Source organism: Gallus gallus, chromosome 8, assembly GCF_016699485.2.
Source record: "Gallus gallus isolate bGalGal1 chromosome 8, bGalGal1.mat.broiler.GRCg7b, whole genome shotgun sequence".
Classification (NCBI taxonomy): Eukaryota; Metazoa; Chordata; class Aves; order Galliformes; family Phasianidae; genus Gallus; species Gallus gallus.
The window spans coordinates 1,922,684-1,946,970 of NC_052539.1; the positions used below are offsets into that span (position 1 = coordinate 1,922,684).

At 37.2% G+C, this 24,287-nt stretch overlaps 2 long non-coding RNA genes across 6 annotated transcripts in view; one reads left to right on the plus strand and one right to left on the minus strand.

Moving 5' to 3' along the window:
- Positions 1-24,287, minus strand: part of LOC107053920 — a 265,589-nt gene that overhangs the window by 164,914 nt on the left and 76,388 nt on the right. The gene's annotated exons all lie outside the window — the stretch shown is intronic.
- LOC121113415 overlaps positions 17,923-24,287 on the plus strand; it is a 63,716-nt gene continuing 57,351 nt past the window's right edge. For all 4 annotated transcript variants that reach the window (XR_005861851.2, XR_005861850.2, XR_005861853.2 and 1 more), the window contains exon 1: positions 17,923-18,098. This is a non-coding gene — a long non-coding RNA (uncharacterized LOC121113415). The remainder of the gene's footprint in view (positions 18,099-24,287) is intronic.

Here is a 24,287-nt window from a genome sequence, read left to right on the forward strand (position 1 = left end):
TCAAGAACAAGTGAAGCAGATCCTTTCCTTCATGAAATCTACACTTTAAGATTCTCTCTCTCTCTAAAATAGAGTTTTGGAAGTATTTTCAGTAGAAGTAGACTGGATTAAATTTGATGTGGGCTCTTCTGGCCTTAAAACTTATGAATTACATCATTCTTCCTTAGCTTCTTCTGGTTGTCACATGATCCACAAGCCAACATTTTAGATGTACATTGAGCAGGGTTTTTTTTTTTTTAATCTAGAACTCTCTAGACATCCATATTTGACATTTCTGTTACAAGATCAAGATTAGCCTCTCAGGTCATCATTATTCAGTATTTTTAAAGAAACAGTTTTCTTACCTGCATTTTGTAAGAACAGAATGCTATGTTTATGTTTCAGAAATCACTACTGTAATTTATTGTGAACATAAAATATTTTCCTGTGGATGAGCCAACAAAATAAAGTCTTGGCCATGGGTCAGAAGTGGCCTTTACTAATGCATAAATATTCAAATTATTATTTTTGAGGGGAAAGTTTGAAGAGCACTTGTTATTAATTTCTATACAGACCAAATTAATGCAACTTCCCTGAAGCTCATGTCCTGGCTCATTCAGAAACTGAAATGTCATGTACAGCAAGACAGTCTTTTCTTCTAATTAATGTGGTCATTAAACAAATGAAACACAATATGCAAATAAGAACTGTGATGATTAAATAAAATGCCATCCCTCTAGGAACAAAACATTCAAAATAAACTAGGTTCACATACTTGGTTTTGAAAGGCCCATCTGTTAAAACTGAAATTATTTTCTTTAAATTACATCTGTTTACTAATAGGTACTGGGTTTCAATTATTTCAGGGAAACCTAAAAGGCCTTTTTTTTTTTGCTAGAGTTCAGGCCCAGAATGATCTGCGCAACTCTGTGTTTTTGCATGTTTAATCTTAGATGTTGGGCCAAGCTGAAATTAAATTCACATTTTTTGCTCACATCTGAAAAGCCTCCTGCAAAGTCAATATGAATTTATATTATTTCTCTTTATGAATGCTACACAGCCAGAAGATACACTAAAGAAGATAAAGTCTCACTTTTAACTTATTAATCCTGTTATGATTGCTACAGAATTCTATAATGCCCACTCAAAATGACCAAGCTTATTTATAAAGCGTCCTTGCAAAAATATAATGCCAAGTGAAATTACCATTTTACATGAGAGGATTCGTTATCATTCAGCATATTTGACCTAATCTCCTGGACTATGTAAGAGTGAGAGCCTTGCATTATTTTATCTGTTTAGGAAATGAAAGAAATAGAGTAGAAAAACAAATCAGATTTTCTAATGACAATTCTAATTCAAACACTTAGCGAACTAGTTCAGTAAGGGATAATGCCCCTTTCAGACTGGACAGGCTCAAACTGGTGACTAACATCTTCACAGAAGAGATTGGAGTTTCTTCCTTGCTACCTGATAGTTTGCCTACACAGCTGTCACTGCTTTCACCTAATGGATCCTTCTGGAGCAGGACAACACATCCTGGGGTCAGTACTTTCTCATTCCTTGTTACAGCTTCACAGAAAACAGCCCCTTCATCTTGTGATACTGGAATTTTTCACACTCTTAAGTATTTTTACTCTAGTAATTCCTTTCAAGATGAAAACAAGACAGTGGAAAAGAAGTCTACTTCCTCCAGAAAAGCCAGACAGGCACTCGCCTGGCATGTAGGAAACCAGGATTTTCTGTAATGGAGGAGGTACAAAAAGTGGCATTCAACTTTCTACATCATGAGAATTTTTTTCTGATCACCAAACTGTGTTCTTCGTTAATTCAGTCCGTTTACCTTCAAAGATATTTTCCAATTCAATTTCCATAAAAACTGTGATGATCCTTTGAGAAAACTCAATATCAGTCTTTGGGTATTTTTTAATAACAAATATTTCTGATTGACTTAAATTTTGAAACAAAAATGTGAAGTTTAAGGTCTTTTGCAGAGACAGAGAATGTTATTATTATGTTCTCATGTTATATGAGCATGTTATTAAAGCAATAAATAAGCCATCATCTGTATTGGGAAAGATAATATTCTCACAAAACAGACATTTTAGATACAAGAGAGCTGGTCCAGACCCAGAAAGGACTTGAGAGCAGCAGAATTTGTTTTCTTTTGTCACCGTGTTAAGAAATTAACCACTACAGCCTAATCCACCCAAGTCATTGGAAGAGCTGAATTCCAGTTGCAACCACCTGCTTTTAATTTCTTGTCTTTTCCCAGCTCCCTTTCACACGAAAGCCTCTTCATCTCTTAGACAATGTTCTTTCCTGGTTATGTTTTCCCTCTCCTTCCTGGAGTCAGAACTGTTTGCTTTTAACTTCAGTGTTTCAAGTCTATACCTAAGGCTTTAACCACAATGGATTTTTGTAATGAAAATAAACCAACCTCCTTGACTTTTTGCTTCTCTCTCTGCTTCTGATACCTCCTTCTATGCTGCCCATTCATAGTTCCTCTTCTCTTAGTTTAATCCTTTTATATCTTGCAAAATTCGTTTGCTATGTAATGTAAGCTCATCCCCTTTATTCCTTATTATCTTCTTTTTCTCTCCTTAGATTTACTTTCATACACTGTATACCTTGTCCAAATTTGTTTAGATTGAAAAAAAAATCCTTAGTTTGCAAAGTAATACTTTAATTCCTTAGGTTTTTAATGAAGCAAAATATTTTGCTTGTTTGAAATTAGCAAAGAAAGCTATTCATCTTCTGAATGGAGCATACTGACTAGAATCTTACAGTCTTTTCTTTCTGAAGCTCACTTCCTGAGATACATTCATGAAGCACATTTACAGTTTGCATCTTTGCAAAGATGCATTACAGAGGTATTACATCAGACTGCTTTGCTAGTTTCTTATTTGATATGAAAGGCGCTGTTTAATGAACTTCAATAATTTTAACCTATTGCAGTCTGATTTGAAACAGTTTTATTGATTTTTCCACCTCTTCACTGCAATATAACCTGCACCAGTACAAGGACATAAATCACCATCATCACATTTTTATTTCGTATATTTTCTATGTGAAGTAGAACTTATAAGCACATGCAAGATGATAGTTTGTCTAAGTAGCAAGTTTTTGTAAAAATGATGACTTTCCAATGCTATGTTGTCCACTGAAGCTCAAACATTGTCTGGTAACTATCCTCAAGGGCAATTGTCTGGCCAACTTAGCAGTGGGCCCCCTGCCATCCTAACAGATGGGCACCAAGCGTAAGTAGCCATAAGACCATATAAGTGCATTTAGTGTGAAACTTGGGGCATAATTCCAGCCTTGATCACCATATGGCTTTTCCATACTGAGTTTCTGATAAATGGGATGTACAGTGCTAGCCTGACTTTGAATATGAACAGCATTAAGGAAAATTATAACGAGAATAGCTCCCACCATGTGTTAAGCAGGGGCTAAATTTGGAATTCACGGGAGTAATATAAGAACAAGACCAAAATGTCCACCATATTTTTATTTCTGTTCAAGATCCTGCTAATCCACTGAGCTTTCCATGGAAAACTCAACTACTGGAAAGCAAGGATGTCAGGTCTTTAGCTTGCTCCATACTACTTTATAGGGAAAAATAATGCAGAATTATAAAAACCAGTGGCCCCCAAAAGCTCTTTATTTATTTAGTCTTGTAATTGAACTGAATCTGAATTTCATAGTGATTCCATGATTGAATTCTGTGGAACAGCTTTACAAGACAGGCTTGGGATATCACAGAATAATTTACTGCAAACATATTCATTCTTTTACTCTGTGTCCTTAGTGATTATGGAAAACATTTAACATCCTGTCTGCACACATTGTTTCAGACAATTGGCACATCTAACCTAATGCTCAAGAAAAAAAAGGAAAGTCAGGAGAACGCATGGAGACGTTTGTGGCCACCATCTTTAAGTAATCCTAAGAAGTAGATGCCTCAGTGATTGTGGATTTAGTTACTGCAGCAAACTTCACCTTCACGTGAGTTAGCTAACAGAGAGGAACGAACAACAAAAAGTAAATAATGAAATGGGGAATTAGTTCAAGGAATGAAAGTCTTTTCTAAATTCATACATTTGCCTGGAGTATTTTCAGAAAGGGCTTCTGAATTTTACCTCTGGTCAACAAAAAGTATTTATGAAGAGCAAAAATAATCTTATTTTTTTCAAGTCTTGAGGAAAAATTGAGAACTGATAAAACATCATCTTAAGAGTTTAAGTGGTAGGAAACTGTATGAAAATGAATCTATATGGCTGTGTTCTTACCTTCCCTCTTTATCATGTGTTAGGGTGGAGTTCAGGGTTAGTTTACACAAGTTTGAAGCCACGTTAGGAAAATGAAAAGCCCTACCTCTCCTATTACCAGCTAAATATTTCTACTAGACAGGGCAATTCTGCTTTTCAGTGAGGCGTGATTTAGAATCGTTTAAGGTATTTATGAGACCATAGTCTTAGATAATGTAGAATGCTTAATGTGGTATGCAGTAATACAGATTTAGCTAGAAACAGCTATTGTTGAGTAGCTATCTTTCTAGGTTCATTTCCTAGACCTGAAATAGCAACACCTTTTACCAGTACTCATTTATCTTACATGTTTTCCAACAGCATCCAAATAATCAACTCTGCTGGCATGAACATTTGCAGAAAGCGAACGTCAAAGCTGCATGTGTGAACTTTTGCAGAAGCATAATTTAAATGTGAACCTCTAAGAATTTTGGTCAAAACATTTATTTAATTAAGAAGGAAGATAACTGACAGTCAATATTTCATCAGAATACTGAATCAACCATAAAGGAGAATTAGACAGTCAGAATTTTAGATGCGGCAGACAAAACATTTTGAATTACCTTTCTACTATCTGAAAAAATAGGAGTTAAATTAATGCTTATTCACTTATATATTAGATGCTTAGGTTACCAATAGCTTTCTTCTCATACAGATACATATGATTACAGTGCATTATGTTAATTTCTGCTTTTAAGAAGACAGATTCTTTTCATTTTTCCTATCTAGCAGCATGTAAGGTCTGAAGCTGAATCAGGTTATGTTTCAAAAATCAACAGACTGACGTGGCAATAGGATATTTCTGCTGACCTATGCATCGGCATGATGCTTCAAATGCTCATTCAGTAGTTGAACAGATAAGAGGCAAAACAAACATACTATTAGCACACATGCTAGTCTGCATCAGAGCAAAACGATGTAAAGTCCCTTTGAAAATACAGAACTCATCATAAGTATTAGGAGATCATATTCACAACAGACAATGTCTTTATGTTTCAATTATGACTTTGCTGAGGAATGAGTCTAAAGATTGCAAAACTTCCTGTTTTATTATCTTTCAGAAACTGCCAGGTCTGATTCACTCAGTTTATCTGGGAAAACTGACCTTAAGCATGAGAGTCAAAAGATGTGCTCCTTCAGCTATGAATACAGCACTGAAAATCACAGTTGGAATCATCGTTACTCCCCATTCATGATACAAATTACTCCACAATCTGTCCATCATGAAGACTTAAATATGCCAAATTAAAAATGCAGAAAGAACAAAAGAAAAAGGACTTCAGTAAGATAACATTAAACGTGAGTGAAGTAAAACAAATAAGAAATACTCTAATACTCATCTGTCTTCTTATTTGTTGGGATAGTGAATTTAGATAGTAAAAGAAGGGCTCTACAACAAGAAAGAAATGCTCAACTCATTGCTGTGGAGAGAGCAGGGCTGTGCATACATTTCCCCGGTGGCCAGCTTACTGCAGAAGTTTCTGGTAATTATTAAAGCAGGGAAATGCTGACACTGCCTAGCAACATTTACAGAGTTTCTGTTCCCTCGCCTTTTCCACTGAGCTGGGGTGTATGGCTCACTAGCACAGGTTGCGGTACAGAGCAACCCTGGGGGACACAGCGCTGGTCACCTGCACAGCAGCACACAGCAGGCTGCTCTGCAACACCCCTTCTTGGGTCCAATCAGAAGAAAAGTTATGACCCTATTCCAGAAGTAAATTATGAGATAATGTGTGCCTCCTGAAAGTAAAACAATTATTTTTTCCAGCAGATACATTCAGAATATTAGTCACATTCCTAGAATTAAGCAGCAACCCTTTTAGAGAAAGCAATACATATCTGATTGAAACTGAATTCTTTTTAAAGCTATTAGAAACACATTTACAAAGCTGCAGTTGTTGAAAAAGTCTCAAAATTGTCTTATTTCTGCTTGTGTCTGCTGGTGTGGTTTTGATCCTAGTTAGCCAAAACAGACATGCTTTTGGACTTAAGCTTTCAACTGCTGGGATCCAGTTAGTGGCCCAGCTTACCCTACTTGGGCCCCCCAGTCAGCTCTCCCTCATGTGAGGGTCCCCAAGCGCTACTTGCCTGCTGCCACTGCACAGCCTGCTCCAAGGCCCGCTGCCACCCTCAGCACTGCGGGTTGCTTCCACTCCTCCTGGGTTCACTGACACAAGGCTCAATCAAAGCTCATCAAGCTTTGCAAGTCCGACACAGATTTGCAGTGGGAAGAACAAGGGTAGTCTCCTGTCTGTTTGCTATCTAACAGTATTAATTTCAGATCATGGTTTTATGCAGAGTCCTGAACTACTTTGCATCCACTAACAACTGGAATAAAGTTTGCTGAAGGACTTTTGGAAAAGAAAAATAGTTCTCAAAAAACTTGCAGTGTTTTAAAATGTGTCCAGATTTTTCTCTACTCGTCCTGTAAATTACTAAAATTAACAATGCTGAGTCCAGAAGTGCATGCAAAGAATTAAGCTTTTAAAAATATTTCTGGTTCAGTTTAGGTTTTCCCCAAATATTTTATTTTCCAGTGTATTGCTCATTTGTTCAAAATTGACAACTGGACAGTGCAATGCCCCTTTCAGGTTCCACATTTATAATCCACAGAATCTTTGTGTTTAATCTTTTGTTAGGCCCTCAAGTTCTTTGATGCATGCACATTATTTTCTAGTGATTGCCACCACATGAAAAGGGTGTTAATCCTCTGCTAATTAACAACTTGTTGAGGTCAAAAGGGGTCAGCACTTTACATTTTTGGATTTAGTGAACTTTTGGTTCATTGGAACTTCATGTTCTCATCAGATCAGCTATTTCTTTTTTTTTTTCCTTGATGTACCTTGTTCCACCTCTGTGAGAGCATCCTCTTATACTTTTACCCCACTAAGAACATACTAAAAGCAACTTCCTTTTGGTCTGACGTGGGATAGAGTTTACTCTAATTTTTGAGTAACCAGACTACCTACCCTACAATTTCTTTGATTGCAAAGTCTATTGCTTCATGCATCTTCACTGTTTTTCTGGTTAGGGAATGGACTTCAGTACTTTTGATAGTCATACTACTTTTCATCACGTGCACTATTATTCAATATAAATACAATACAATATTTTCACAAAATCACTCGCAGGTAGCTGGACAGGATAGAAAAGTGAAAAAATCAGAGTTTTTCTTTTCTGTTGGAATCTTTTTTTTTTTTTTTTTTTTGAAGTTATGCCTCCTGTACGCTTTTAATTATTCAGTAAGGTGTATAAATATTTCTTATTACCTTATTAATCTTGAAACTAACTTAATTAACTACAGACAATTTTAATTTCTTTTACTTTTACATTTGCTGAGTGCAATGACTGCATAGTTGAAATTTGATTAATTAAGTTTCAAGAACTATATTGTTTTCTTTTTCATCTGATACTAAGAGAAAAAAAGGTGGTTTTCTTTAGGAAAATGATATGCACTGAGCATATCTTATTCTTATCTAAGCAAAATTAACAAGACAGATTATTTTTGTCCATAATACCTCAGCAAATTGTTCTTATTTTCTAAGTGACCACATGACAATCAGATCAGACTACTGGTGAGAAAAATCACACTGCCCTATCTGTATTCTCTTTAAAAGCTTCTGCAACTTGAAGAAAAGCAAAGCAGTAAGTGTTTTATTTTGCGCTCAGTTCCCAGAAAGTGGTAAAGATGCATAAGAAAAGGGATCACAAAAAAGATGAATGAAATTGTGATTATGAAGAGACAATGTAATGAAGAAAATAACGCAAAGGCATCAAAGCAGCCCATACAGATACAGTCATTCAGAAGTTCGTCTATCTTTATCTTGCCAGCGAATTCCAGTTTAATCAGACATGGTGTGTAAAAGCACTTCCTTTCTCAAAGAAAGAAAAAAAAAACATTTTCTACCTTCAGATTAGTCTGAAGATCTCTCTCATCCCTTGTGTGAGAGACAAGGAACACAGGCAATCCCAATCTCTCTATAAGCTTCAGTACTTTGCATTTTTTTTTCCTCATGACCCATTTTAATTCTTTCGCCTTTGTAAATAATTAATCCTAATCTTTGCAGTCTCCTTAACCCAAGCACCACGCATTAGCTTCACAGTTTCTTCACTATTTGGGCATCCATATTTCTAAAATACTCTAACAAGGATGAGAAATTCTCTTTTGAAACATTGGCTCTTCGTCTAGATGAGAATTACAAGAAACTGCTTAGAAAGAAGCAAAACAAAACAGAAAATAAAACAGAAACTAAACACGTAGCCCTGTGGCTGTCACTTGTAATCATAATTCCTTCAAGAATTCTTTGAAAAAATACAAAACCACCTAAAACTGAAGTGCAGAATCAGCTGCACACACGTGGGCACTGTGACTAATTACATGTTATGTAAACGGTGTTTCTCAGACAGCACTGTATAGATGACAGACCATTAAGACAGTTTACAACAGGAAGAATCTTACCCTTTTAAATCTTGATTAAAGGAAAAATTAATTGTATAAGTAGCTTGTTTTAAAATGATTTTTCTTATCTTAAGCTCAGTAAAATCTTATCACAGAGGTGATTCATGATCCAGGATGTGTCTGTGTTGTTGGACAAACAGCATACCTCCTGGGTACTGAAGCTCTTTGATTTCATTTATGCAGATATACTTTAAAATCAAAAAAGTTGGATAATGCTTGCCTTTTCAGTATTCTTTCTTCAGGATCCTATTAAAGTATTTTCCCTTTTATTAGATTATTAACATCACCTTTAATTCCTTCTGCTTTTCATCTGTAGCAATAGATTTTTATGCAGATAAAACAGTCATTCACTTGAAAGTCTATTTTTTCCTATCCTGTTAACCAAGTCAGGAATTTCAGTGTAAATATTAGCATTAATACAGTGCTACAATTTTAGCATTTGAAGAAGTTTCGTTACTTGAGGATTTGAAGTATTGAGATAAAGTTAAATTAGGCCACAAGAAAATACATTTTTTAGAAAAGACGATGACCTAAATGGTGAATTGTGACAGCAGCCAAGTAAATAACTTAACAAGAAAAAGCTTTGCAGAATATTGATTTAATGCATCACTTAAGCAACAGAATATCTCAAACCCGCATTATCCATGCTCTATTTCCCTGTACCTTGGACAGTTTATCTATTCACCTCTCTCAAAGGAACAAGCACATATTTCTACATGAATTGTTTGTCTCTGATGTACAGTTTTTAACAGTATGATAAAATTAATCTTCAGCATAATTCTGTTTTTGTGAAAGATACTAATTTATAGAAGTTTTAGAATGCTGGAATTGGAAAGCTACAGAAATTTAAGCAAGATCTCATGTCTATTAACTATTGCTATTCTTCTGAAAATATGTCAATCCAAAATGAGGATTTTCCGTACAGTACAGGACTGCAAACTGCATAATAACTTCATTTTACAGAATTTCTTAAACAAGATGAGAAAGGCTTACCAAAAATCTGATACAAAATTACAATGATTTTAAAATATGTCTTCAAACATTACGTGGAGGACAAATACTATAAAGGTAATGAAGTCTGACAGAAGCAGGAACAGAAAGCAAAAAAAAATCTACTGATGTTCATTTTGTATTTGTTTTAAGAAATGGGTGAAATAATAAATGTTTTGGTTTTTTTTGTTGTTGTTTTTTTGTTTTTGTATTTGTGTGTGTTTGATTTTTATAGGTCTGTTTTTTTGTTTTTGTATTTGTGTGTGTTTGAATTTTATAGGTCTGTTTTATTGCCCAAAGTAAAATTTGGTTGATTTCAAAATGATTTCAGCCAAAATTAGCCTTTATCAATGTTATGTTTTCAAACCCATGAACGACAGCTCAATGGCTAGAGGTGCAGGCAGTCTGAATTCTGAAATTTCCTGCATGGCTGTGGAGCTGGAGCTGGCCAACCCCAGCTGCCACATCAGGCTCTGCATGTAGGCATGGCTGCTGTCACAGCACGCATTTAAATGGTTCTACTAAAGTCCTGCCTGCAGGATGGGTATTCTGAATGAGGTCCTTTCCTAGATGCCTGTCACAAGGAAGCAATTAAAGGATCTTTAGTCCGGTGGGTTTGTTTTTTCCTAAGTAAGCCATCAATTTTATGGAAAATAAATGATTTTATGAAAATGGGCTAAGAAGACAGAGGTACTCAGCAGGTGGTACAGGAATTAGAATGGGTAAATGGGAGCCTGTAATTTCCAAAAAGATGGTCAAGGTACCATCCCTAGAGAAGAGTTTTAAATCACCATCTATTCATGAAATCTTCAGTGATTTTCATCATTGTTACCTAATCTCAAAGATGCCCCGCTGGAGATCAGCAAAGTATACAGAGATAAATCCAGTACTGACAAAATTAACCATAGCTACTTTAAACTCCTGTTTAGCAACACCTACTTTTCCAGTAGAACTGTTTAAAATGTTTAGGTCTCTTCTCAGTCTTAAGGTGGCCACAAGGTCCCACTGAACCTCCCCACCACACTGTGACAGATAGCTCCCAGGCTGTTTGTAGCGTCTCCTTTGTAATTTCTGCAAAGCAGATTTAAAGTATTACAGAAGTCATCTCCTGGCCAGTTTTATTTATCTTTTACAGTTAAAGGATGCTCTAAAAGTGTCCTTGGAGCCTATGTGACCACCCTTGGCGATCTTCCCAGCTGAGCAAGGCAGGGAATTGGACTCATCTGTTCACCTCATGTTGATATGTCGTCTGACATCTGTGTCAGAGCAACACCCTGTATGAGAAAACACTTTGATGCCACTGCAGCTTTATCTCTGTCAGAACTAGAGCTGGGCAAACTATTTACTGTGAATAATTTATTCAGCAGATTCCACCCTTTCTTTAGTTTAAGAGTTCCCTATACATGTCCTAATTAAAAGAAATAATTGGCTTATTACTCAAGCACTTCATTCATACTTGTTTCCTTTGTCTAGAGGTGTCCTGAATAAAGGCAGGGGTGAAAGCCTCATGCCACTTGAGACTCTGAAACCCACTCTCCTCCTTGATTTCACTAAGGATCTCAGCCAAGGCCCCTCACGGAAGAAATCTCTACTTTAGATTGTGATATACCACAAACAAGGTCCATAATTAAACAGCAGGAAGAGAAAGGAGAAGCAGAGCAAGGGATGTGGTATTAGGATATTTAGATACTATCATGATGACTATATACAAAAAAAACAAACACTGAAAGATATTACTTAAAGCATGAGGACATTAAGGAGGGCACAGGATAGGATTTTATTCCCCTACAAGGATCAGACAAATATGTGAACATACTTTTGTGACTGCAATTATTTGAACAAGTGCGGTTAGCATTGATTTCACCCCCTCCTGCTTTCCTCCCCTCTGCCTCCATCTCGCTCTTTACCCAAGATCAAAATCCTCTTGCTGAAAGAATTCTTTGCTCTTTAGAGTATTAGAAATTCATTAATCAATATAGAATACGTAATCCAATATATAATTAAGGATAGAATGTCATTGCTAAGTACCAGTCCTATTTGACTCTATAATATAATCTATTGCTGAAAGCATCTCTACTACCCTGCACACACCTAGCGAGGATCAGTGCCTTAAGGCAGTAAAGTATCAAGCTATATTCTCTGAAATGTCTCTTGTTTTGCTAGCAATTTCAAACTTCTCTGTTCTTCAACACTGACTCACTGAACTATGTTGCTTAAATTATTAAATCCTTTTAATTTAAATTTTCATAAGCTACCAGAGGAAAAAAATGCATATCCTTAAAGTAACAGATCTGGCTTCTTGCAAGGAAAGCTACAGTATTAGCATTGCCTTTATGCAGTATTAATTTCTCTTAAGAAAAGACTAAAAGAAGTGTTAAAAAAAGTTAAAAAGTAGAATGTGGAAGACAGATGGTTTAAAAAAATATTCTTTTGAAACCACCTCAGTTTAGGACCACCCAAAAGTGGAAGAGAAATGGGGCAAGCTAGCGACTACCTTTATCCCTAGAAGACTGAAATAGACAGATTGTCAGACAACAAATACAAAGTGTCTGACAAATTGTCAGACAATAACAAATTCCCAAATGGGAGATCCATTTAAATCAAAACTATTTAAAAAAATAGTCTCAAAGATTTATTATATGGTTCCCAGAATAATCAATAATTTTGATCAAATTTTATTATATTTTAACTAATATATATTTTACTGAAAATTTGAAGTTGCATATGACTTGTTTCCCTGTGCTGCTGCAATTTCACAACAATCCTGCACTTCTGTTGCAGACAGTGCTGCAGGTGCTGAGAGTGGCTGCTCTATTTAATTTTGGTACATATAGTGTGAAATACTTACACATTCATCTATTTCCTGTGTGAATATAGAGATGATTTATCCCAGGAGAAGGATATATTAAATAAAAAATTACAAAATTAGACCACATACAACTTTTACAATAAAAGACTTCTGCATTTTAAATGTGATCTGGTAAGTACTATCATTCTTCACTAAATTCTGGCACAAAATGTTGATACATTTCAGATTTTTAAGCCAGTAGAATACCTTACAGCAGATGGAAATGAGAATGTAAAGGGCCAGGTGCAGACCGCTATAAGAAACTGACAGTTTTAAACATAATTTATGAAGTTTATATGCTTATATGTTATATGGGAGATCAAAGAACTTACCTGAAACCTGAAAGAACTACACAGCCTCATTAGAGCACTCTGAGGAAAGAAAGACCCCTTATGGTCAACAAGTCAGACTGCCCCCATCTAAGTCCCTCATTCTTAGTGAAAATCAGACCAGCTGTTTCATGCTCACATTATTACATAGAAGAGAATTTGACTCTACTGAAAGGATTTATGGGCAAAAACAACTAGAAAAGAGGTATAAAAATGGGATTTACCAAAAATTCAGAGAAGCTTCCTGGAAAAAAAAAAAAAAGAAAAAAAAAGAAAGCATCATTTAAAAGAAATCACCAGGCTTTCTGGAATCTGGAGATGTGATCTAAATATTGTGCAAGTATCTTTCACTTCAGTGGAACCTTAAAGGTTGCCATGTATTTCATGTGTCTTAAACTTGACATATATCAGCTTAAAAACACTGTTGGTTCTAACTCTGTTGATCAAATCTTGTTGGACATCATAATTCTGCGGCACTTTGAATATAACCAAGTTCTCAAACATTTCTATCACCCAATTTCATCTGAACAACATTGCAGTTATCAACTCACTGTTTACAGAAAATTCTTTTAGCTACAAATTTTGCCCTACAAATACAGTTGTTATCAGATTGTTTTAATTGTCACTGCATAGATCTTCTAATAATTTTAGAATAGATCAGCTGAAAATTCTGGATTTTTCCTAATGCCCTCGGGTCATCTGAATCAGATGCTGATGAGATCTGAATTCCTGACCAAAAGTCCTGTAACCAAAATCAGATTTGTAACCATGAAATATCTAAAAGCTTGAAGTATGCATCAGTTTCATATGGGTCAAGAACATACTCAATCTGAGGACATTTATAAGCCTATAGAGGAAACAGGAATAAGTTCCTCTGACTTTCAGGAGTAGTGGGATACCGGCTCCCACTCCACCTGCTGAAAATCTTCCCAGTATCTCTTGTGTTTTTTATCTACGTAGTATCTACATACATACCAAAGGGGAGAGAATGGAATGAGAAAGAAATCTTTCCAAACAGTACCACCAATGAAACAAATCAATAGGACAACAAATTCCCCCCCGCAACAGTTATGATACCAACAGCTTTACTGTTGTTTTTCCTTTTTGTAGGCAGGAGATACTGCAGCCTGACCAGCTGGTTCACATACAGCACAGATGACTGCCTCAGACAGCTTTTTAAGAAAGTTTCACCCCTCTTGGTGCAGGAGATGAGAGCAAACAATCCTTCAGTGCTCTCCTGTATCATCTGCACTTGAAGCTCTCCTCATGCTACCTTAAGGCTGCTCTTAACTAGCATATAAAACCATTTCTGGAATATATGCACACACTACGAGTTGTGTGTATGTTTTCCAGGCTCTGGAAATTTCTCCCTGTGAAATGGCCTTTTAGTATCTTACCCACTTGCCACTACCAGAAAGTTTGCTTCTCCTCTATCTTCTTCCCTTCTTCACGCTTCCCAATCTCTTTTTTTTTTTTTCTTTTTTTCCCAACTGATTTATTCTTTTCTCATGCATTACCAACAGTCATCACAGTGAGGGATTTTACCAGCAGTGACTAATACAAGATTTAAACTTTAGCAGATACCACCTACTGCTGAATTATAAAAAGCAAAGGTGTACAGAACAGCTAGTATTCTCTGGCAAAGTTGCAAGCAAAGACATAGTCTATACAATAAAGTGTAGTCATTTTCCACAGGAAGAAAAATAAAAAGGCTTATAAACACTGGGCAACATGAAGTCTACCATCATACACGTGATAGTACCGCATTTGATTTTCTGAGGAAACAGTTACCATGTTTTCTGAAGTATCTATTTATATAACACAGTACATCAACAAGCACACTGCCTAAGTGCCTTTATTCAAAGTAATTCTGAAAGAAATTTATCTGATGTTTTGATTTTTGCCTAACTGTGTCACACATCATGATAAAGCAGCTGAGGGGCAAATTGCTTCCTCCCGCCAACAGTCACTGTGCTCAGATTTACACAGCAGATATCACAAGCTGTTTTGTGAAGTTTGGGAATGCACCCCACACGAGAGGATCAAGGCCACTCTATTTTCTCCCCTCACACCATATGCTCTCTAATAATTCCAGTGAATCAAAAAGAGAGCTTTCAGTGATGACCATTTCTAACTTACTTCAGTTTTTTCTTTCCTGAAGTTCCCATGCAGGGAACTGTGAAAATTCTTAGGAACAAGACCTCTATTAGGCAGGAGTTAAGCCTATGCTTACATCTTACTGATTCAATGGAATTTTAACACAAGTTTAATTAAGTATCAAGTCCATTCTGTCAAAGGATGGAATCACAGAGGACCATGTAACAGTGACAGCATGGTCTACAGACTGACAGCCACGTTCATACAGCAACATCATGTCTCACATAAGCATCACTGCAATAATAAGAGTATTTACAAAGCAATGTTATTGTCCATATTGTGATAATTTTATCATGCTCTCATCCTTTGACTCGTACAGTTATGAAATCCTTTCCAGTATCCAATGATGGAGGAAGCAGCAGTTTGTTAATCGAGGAGAATTAAACTGATGTAGCTTTAGTCTTAGTTTTGATTTCTTTTCAATGGAGATTATATGAGGAACATAATGTCCCTTGAATATACAGAGGCATTTCTCTCCCTGAAGACAATATTGATGCTAAGTATTAATTCACAAACACATCCGCTTGCATCACCTAAGACTTTAACTCATGACTTTAGAAGTGCAGGTAAACAATCGTTGCTTCTGATTCCACACATTTCCCCCACATTCACCCAGGAACGTTTCAGAAAACAGCTAAACAATATTAAATGAATTCATATGTTTATTTGCTCTCTTTAAATAGCTTTCCAACATTTAAAACCAGGAATCAACATTAATGAAAAAGACATATTTAACACAAGACTGTGTTCTGGTCTTAAAACCAAAGATTTAACTACTCTCTGGAGTAAGGTTTATTTTGTTACTATTTCTCCCCACTTTAATTGAATTAAATGACAACAAAAAAAGTAACCAAATTATGAAGACCACCAGCACTGTGAAAAAAAGAAAATGTCTCCCAGGGTTTTCAATTCTCTCCCATCACTGTTCTGGAGTCCAGATGTGAAAGCCCAGTGGAGACAAAAAACATTTTTGGAGGGAGGAGAGAAAGTTTTGATGCTACTGCTATAGCCTTGCTTTATCCAAACCAGACAATTGCCTTTCTTCATGAAGATTAACAAATCCAAAACCCAACAATTAAAGAAAATATTAATCCCATCTTTTATATGTTATTACTGAGCATTTTTTAAAGTAAGCCTGCTAAAGAAGAATAAATGCTCTGCATCTTCTTAGCACTTACAAGCATAGAAGGCTTTACAGTAGGCCTTCTTAGCTGGCAGTAAAACACGTTCTGCATGTAGCATCTTTTCTGAAGTCCTTCTTGTCAGATGTGTGAGTAGATTTTTTTTTAAATATGTATTTTTTGTGCTTAGATATTGAGCAAGCTCATATCGATTTTCTGCAGCAATACCAGGTGGCAGGCTGCAGAGGAGCATTCCCATATCCTTTGCAGCTACACCTGGAAGATGGTGTTCAACTAAGTGATGACAAGGCTGGTCAGCGAGGTGATGATAAAAGTCTAAAAATAGCTTAAGAGAATGAACTCCAAAGAGAAAGATGCATTGTGTTAAGGTGGTCTGAACAGGCCAGCCTGGTAGAAACAAAAAGGCCTCCTGGCACCCAGAGCTAGGCATAAGCTGTTCAACAAGAGCGCGTACACAGCATGAGCACCCGCGATGTAGCTTGTCAGTGCTTGGCCCCGTGCACTCCCGAGGCATATAATGAATGAATTAACTACCATAGAACAGTTATTCTGGAAAATTTCCAAGCCTAGTTAAACCCTTCGGCTGCTACATTAGCACCCTAAGTTCAGCAGTCCCCCAACAGGAGCCACACATTTAGAGTACTTAAGCAGCACTGGTCAAAGCCCTGGAAACAAACCTGCTAAGAGAGAACGAACACTGCGCCTGACAAATCTGTCACACCTCTGCTTTCTGTGGCTCTGGGAAATATGCATGTGGGATTTGAGAAAGGTCTTTTTAATAAGGGTTAATTGGAGAAGTATGTCACACATGACTGAGTACCGTTTCAAATTACCGCTCACGCTGGCATAACTAAATCAGGCACATGACAGTACACCAAAATAAGGAATACTCAATTTTCTATCCTCTTATTTAATATTAATAGTCTCATTATTCTCAAAACATCATATCAGCAATTACAAATATTTATCGAATTTTGTTGCTTCTTATGGAGTACTTTGAATATATCGTGGTAAATACAATATTACTATATCATAACATTCCCAAGAGATTAAATAACTTAAAAAAAAAAAAAATTCTATTGCCACATAAATTACTAGTCTAGGTCTTGGAACTGCTGGATTTATTTACCTAGCTTTTGGGATGCAAATGCTCAAGTTAGATGATTCTAAAACAGTTCTTTCCATGCTTAAAAACCTAGAAAAGAGAAAATAACTACCCTTTAACCAGCCAGAATAAACAGAGTAATTCCCATAAAATTATTGCACAATCTGTCTCACTCTAAAGTCTCTATCCCTGAACCTAACCTGGAGAAAGTCACTTCAGTTTCCCTGCACTGCCCAAGTTTAACTACAAGCATTTCCTGATCTACCGAAGACGGGCAGAAAAAAGGAAAAATGTCGACTTGAGAAAAGCACAGCTTCCAATCCCCACCCACCAGCTTCAGTCAAAGGGATGACTTCAGTCCCTTTCTTAACTAATCCTGTCACTGTAAAATCCTACAGTCATTCTTCCACACATAAAGGGAAAACGGACTCACTAGGAGGACCTAGACTCTTTCAGCTTGAACTGTTAACCAATGGTGGAAATGCAAGAATGCTGAAGTTGTGCCTTCAGAGCCAATAGAGTGGATTTGTGTGTCCCACATGACTGTGTTTCCCCTGTCTTTCACATGGGCAGTATTTAGTTCAATTCAGAACTGCAGATAGTATAGCACGCAGAGCAGCAATGGGATGTCTGAGCACAAGTGGCTGACTTCCAGGCGACTTCAAGAAGCACATTTGCACATTTATCCTGAATTAAACTGGAATTCTGCACCCTTGACATCCTCCTACTCTCCTGGTGTCTGCGGAAGGAAACAGCGACCTGCACAGCACAACAAAACTGTGAGTACGGGGCTATTTATTTTTATTTTCAGCCTGAAAAGCAAATCCCTTAAAGCTGTCAAAATGCTGTGTGCACCAAATGGAGGGTTACTTTTTTGAATGAGATGAACAAGTATGAAAACTGTTATTCAAATTCAGAAATATTTCTAGTATGCTTCAATAAAAGAAAAAAAAAAAAAGGAGTTCTCCTCTAGGGTAGTGCCTGCATGCACACTGCATGCCACACTGCTTCCTGACATAGTCAGCATGCTGCTTTGTTCATAAAGAAAAACAAAGACAAAAAGCCCTACACACGTACGTTGTTCACTTTTATTTGTACTCTGTGTCTAATCAGGCCTGATCTGTCCCCAAGGGGAAAAAATAAAGGCAAACTTTAACTCCGCCAGCAAGGGCAACCCAGACTTTGCATTCATCTGACAGTTATTATAATTAGCTATGAAAGACAGCGAAGACACTTTGGGGCAAATAGCTCTTACATTTGGAACAATGAAGTCGAGCAAGGTTCCCATCCCACCCCTTCCACGGGGGGAGGGGGAGAGCGGGCGGCTGGGGGGAGAGCAGGGCGGATTATGGCTGTACTGAGAAAACACCACCGTGCAATATCTGGACTCGCTCAGCCTGAGGAGAGGCTTTTTGATAAGCAACTTTAACTGCCTCTCCATTGCAACTGGCAGTCGCGCGGGTTCCCGGCAGGCAGGGAAGGGAGTGGGGCTCCACATAGCACAGCATTGGGAGGGTGGGTGGAGGGGGCACTGGGGCCGAAGGGGGCAGAAAGAAGAGAATATTCCTGGTGAGAGGCATTGCAATCACTTCCCAGATCTCCTTAAGCCCAAGTTGCTTTCTGGGCAAGATTTATGAGAGTTCTCAAACAGAAGCAACAGACAAAGCAGAGCTTTTTCCTTCTCTGGGAAAGAAATCAAACCCAAACGGTAACTGCAGAACAAGAAGCAGCAATTTCTATTTCTTTCCAAACAGTCATGAGATCTTTAATAAGATCTTTCCCCTGCCTACTCCCCCCCAGCCCCCTGCAAAAGTTAGATCCTGAGAACTACATTCAGAGGGGAAAAAGCAAAGACAATAGAAATCTGACTCGGTCCTGGCTGGGCTGGATCTCCAATAAAGCATCAAGTGAAAACAGTTCCTAAGTGAAAGAGGAGCAGACTTCTTTTTAAAAAAAATTAAGTGCAATAAGGAAAAATTGTTGAAAGACTCCAGACGCTACTAATTATGGCTTAAATAAATCTTCCTGGACAGATGTTTGCTTGCTCCCACTGCGGGGAAAGGAACGTTAAAAGAAGCGTTTTTCAAGAAAAAAAAAAAAAAAAAAAAAAAAAAAAGAGGATCTCGAGGTGAATTTTCAACATACAATTTTTTTTTAAAATACACCATATTATTCTTTGTCTGCCCTCCTATCTCCCCTCCCCCACCGCCGCCCACCGCGCAGACACCTGAAGGCTAGACATAATGATCAACAGAGCTGCGCTGCCTCGCTGGAGCCCAGCCAGGTTTTTTTCCCCTCCACAATCGAGGAGCCTGCACGCAACGCACGGCGAGCCTGCTGCTCTGCTATGTGCGCGTCAGGAGGAGTCTGAGACGGGCCGCAGGGAGATTCAAGGCAAACACAGCCCTTTTCTCCTTATGTTAACCTCGTTCAGTTCTGACTTCACTGTAATTCTCAAATAAAAGAAGTAACTCCGTAAATACATTCACATGCTATTGTACAAAACACGTGCTTATGTGAGCACACATTCCGCTCAGCACAGCTACAGCCCCCACTAGTTCTGATTTTATGGTGGTTTCTACTCCAGCCTTATAGTCACTGCAGTGTTTTACGCTAAGTTTATGCATTACTTGCACAATTACCATGCAGCTCTTGTCTATCACGTTAAGATATTCTGTACATATACAACACCCCGGATAAAGGTAAATAGCGTAGAGCCCTATATCTGAAAGGCGGTCATACTGAAACACTTTAGCATTTGCTTTCAGAGAGATTACAGGATCTCCTAGACCATTTTGTGGCAGTTTTCTACCCAGCAGCAGTCGGAGGCTTTACGGGCAGGCTTGTCTGCAGATGGAGGGAGGGAAGCATGGCCGGGGCTGCTCTGGTCATTGACCCCGCAGTCAGCCCGGCCCTGCCGCAGCCCTGCCACTGCCGGCTGGCCCAGGGCCACCGCGTAAGAGCTGGGCTTGGGCACGCAGTGCTCCCAGAATAGTCGCCCTCTGTCTGGTGTGGCTATGGGTGGGGTTAGCAGACACCCAGGGGCAAGGCAGACTCAAAGCAGTTTTTGCCATTTCGTTTTTAAATTTATGCTGTGTGGACCTATTTTCTACAAGTTCTTTGGAATTGCGTCGCCTTCTGGTACAAATTATGGTATGGTACAAATGGTGATTATTTTTTGCTTTTCAATATGGACTTTGTGTGAACAAAACTGAAAATATGTCTTTATACACGTGTGCTTCTAATTTACTCCCTGGACAGACTTAAACTATAGTTTAGCCACCCTAACAAGTATCTTACTAGAAAGATAAGACTCAGAGTCTTTTTAGGCATTTTCTTTAATACTGCTAATAGACGCAAATAACAAAGGGACCCAATATTGATAGGCCAGATATTGAAATCTTTACAAAAACTTACTTAGCAACAGAGGTGTACAAACAAAAGGGTGCATCTAGAGACAACACTATTCCACAGGCAAGGTAAAATTCCAGAAAAGAGATTTCAAAAAAAGAAAGAAAACGAATTGAGAGCTACAGTCACATTTGTATTGCTGTATTTTAAAAAAAAAAAAAACAAGGAAATAAACACCTGATTGATGGAACATTTTACATCCCTTGTATGTAATATCAGTAGCTGATTCAACACAATGGTTATGTAAGGATATGCTTAAAAACTGCGTGTCTATATACATGAGTTCGGTAGTATTAATATGCTGCTTTCCTCTCTACTTTTTTTTTTTTTCTATTTTTTTCTGGCATGTTATGCTTCAAAAAGAAAATTTGTCACGTTTTACAAATGTATTTCAGAATAATGACTGCAGCTACATTTTGAAGTGCTGACTTTTATTTTCTTAAGTGGTAATGACAATAAGCAATCATATTTTTATCCATTTCCTAAGGGCTGAAATCCAACACAAATCAATTCCTAGAAACTTCAGAAGATTTATATACTACTTTGTATTTGAATGAATATTTCAACTGGCAATGTTTGTATTGTATGTCAGTGCAAAACTAATGGCTAATGACATAAAAGTTGAGCATTAAACCTGAGCGTATGAATGCAGGACCCTTAAATCCATATTTACTGCATAGTCTTCACTTCTCCTAGTAAGGCCTCCTGTTGTTGTTGGTTTTGTTTTTGTTTTGTTTTTGTCAATGCTTCGTGTTCAAGAACTCTTGCTAACTAAGTAGGATTTGTTACTCCTACCTACTTTTGTCAAATATGGCATTAGCCTCCAGCTGCTGTTGCCCAAGTACCAGACATTTGGAGATATGTGATTTAGCTTTTTACACAAAGAGTTTATTTTTTTTAAATAAGAAAATTCTTACCTCTATTTTTTCCTAATTTCTTGAAACTTTTAAATAGCTGCTGATGCTGAAAACAAAGCAACTGAGGAAGCTCATGCATATTTATGACTCTGTTCCTTAAAAGTTTGATGTCTATCACATCTCATACCTTAGTCTATGGCCTTCAAGTGGTTGTACAAACTCCACGGTGCTACTCACAGAAACTTCTAATTTCTCACAGAAAGTTCTAATTTCTAATTCAAGTCCTCCCTACCCTTCTCCTCCCCTCCTGCTTCCTCTGTTGCATCTGCTTGTCTGAGCCTTTTCTTGTTCTAGCAGAAGTGGAAGTTTTCGTCATAACAATAAAGTGCTCAGGATTACTTCCAAAACTTTCAAAAGATGGACTGTTTCACATATACCTTTACATAGCAGAAGTAACTTGAGAGTCTACCAGAAACACAGTCTCAGCAAGGTAATGGGGTCAAATGAGCTCATGCATTACAGATAGGAAGAGGATTGCACATTGCATTTTTATAGATAAAAAACACAGAGTGGTATAATGTAAACAGATTTCTGTTTGATATTTTGTCAGACTGTTGTAAAGATCAAACTATGGCTGAGCCAAAATGACTTTCAGCATGGTACAGTTAGACCAGATGGCCACGTGTTCTTTTCTTATTTAGATGAGACTTTTCCTTTCAATAACATCTTTCTTCCTGACCTGCTTAAAAATTCCAGCGAATGAAATCAGCACAGGATTTTCAATTCTAATTGACCATGTGCAGAGGAAGGGCCAGTAGAGAAATCAGTAGAGCCATTGTAAGGCACACTGCATCAATCTCTCCTTTGTCTTGAACCTTTTCTAGCATGAGCTAAAATAATTAAGAATATTTAATTTATATTATTTATACAGCAGCAAATCTAGTTGCATTCAGGCAAAAATCATTATAAATTCTTCTCTTATGAATGTGTGCAACAAGGAATGCCTATCACACACCAGACAAACAGGTACTCAGCATCATTTCATTGTGAAATAGTCAAGAGAAATAAAAGCCCTCAAGCAAAGAGCGAATAAAAAAGGAAAGGTGTGGGTGAATTAAGGCATGATGAGCTGCTTTCCCCTTTCTAACGAGGTCAGAAAAGGTAAAGGAGATGGTAATTAAATAAAAAGAAAATACATTAAAAAATATAGAAAATATGTTTTTCATTATCCAAAGTGCCCACCCTTAAAACATCTGAAATCTTCAATTGCTATTAGTTTGCTTATACAGATTTTGTACAAACACCTCACCCACAATAAGTGGGTTGTAGATCATGGTCTCACTTCTGTCTGAGAGCTGCATGCAAAGTACAGCCTGTAAATACTGTACGTATCACGCATGAGCATTATCAATAGAAATATGCACACAGATTGTATCACAACAGTCTTACCTACTATTTTATTGGGATTTAATGAGCTATCATCTGTAGATTAATAATCTACAGATGATAATTATTATTAATCTACAGATGATAATCATTGAGCTTTAGCAAGTAGAGTATGCTAAAGATACACAAGGCCCTACATATATGTTTATGTAATCCACAGATAATGTAAGTGGGTAGAAAGAAGGTTTCCTACTTCAGAAGGAAAGAAAAAGAGGGTATCAGTTGAAAGTACAGAACAAAGTTTTCTTTATCCTCACAAGCATAAAGTTTGGCAACAGTTTTGTTGTTACTATACAACTCTAGATAAATTCACTCAACTATTCCCAGTTTAGTTTAATATTATGCTTGAGCAGTTAAGGTTTTTAAATTATAACTGTAAGCTTGAACCAAAAAACTACCAAACAGTTCTGGAAAATAATTTAGGTAAGATATCCTCGTGTTCCTCAGTTAAACTGTTTTTTATTAAAGTTCCAACCGTTTCCAAATGTAAAGTACCAAAAAAAAGAAAAAAAAAAAAAGATTAATAAATGCAGTGGGCAACATGGCCTTTAGTGTACATCAAGCATGCAGTTCAAGTAACATGTGCGTGAAGAAACATGCCTGAGAACATAAAACAAAGCACAGACTTTGGGATTGGCCAGGCAGATGCAGTAAAAGGTCTGGTTTCAGCTCTCCAGCAATATGCTTTGTAGCCTTGGGCAAATCATTTAACAACAGTCTTGTTTCTCATCTACGTCATATTACTAGAACTCAAATTTTGAATACATGATTATTGTTGTGAGGTTGGTATTGAGGTACCACAGCAAAGGGTCCCAAAGACAACCTTAGATGCTCGGAAAACATATAAAACTCCAGACAGAACAATAGTCTTTTTTCTCTTTCTTTTTTTCTGCATGTGCACATACACATGTGCGTTAAATGAAATCATTTTTGCTGTCTTATTTCTATAGCTATAGATAAAGGTGTGTCTCAAGAGGTTCGCAGAGTTCAAGCTTAGTTTTCACATACTTAAATATAGAATTTTAGTTTTTCAGTAGCCAACAAAAGGTCAGAATACAGGATAAACACAAATTACTAATCCATCTGCAGTGATGCTCTGTGTTCACCATAAAGCACTGACATACAAGGCCCAAATCTAAAATGCTGACTCTTGTAGAGTAACGGTTTGTTTAACAGTCCCATGATACAGTGATGCTATAAATTCAGGTCAAATCGCTGCACTGCATGTGGATCAGTACCAAACCTGAGGCCCAA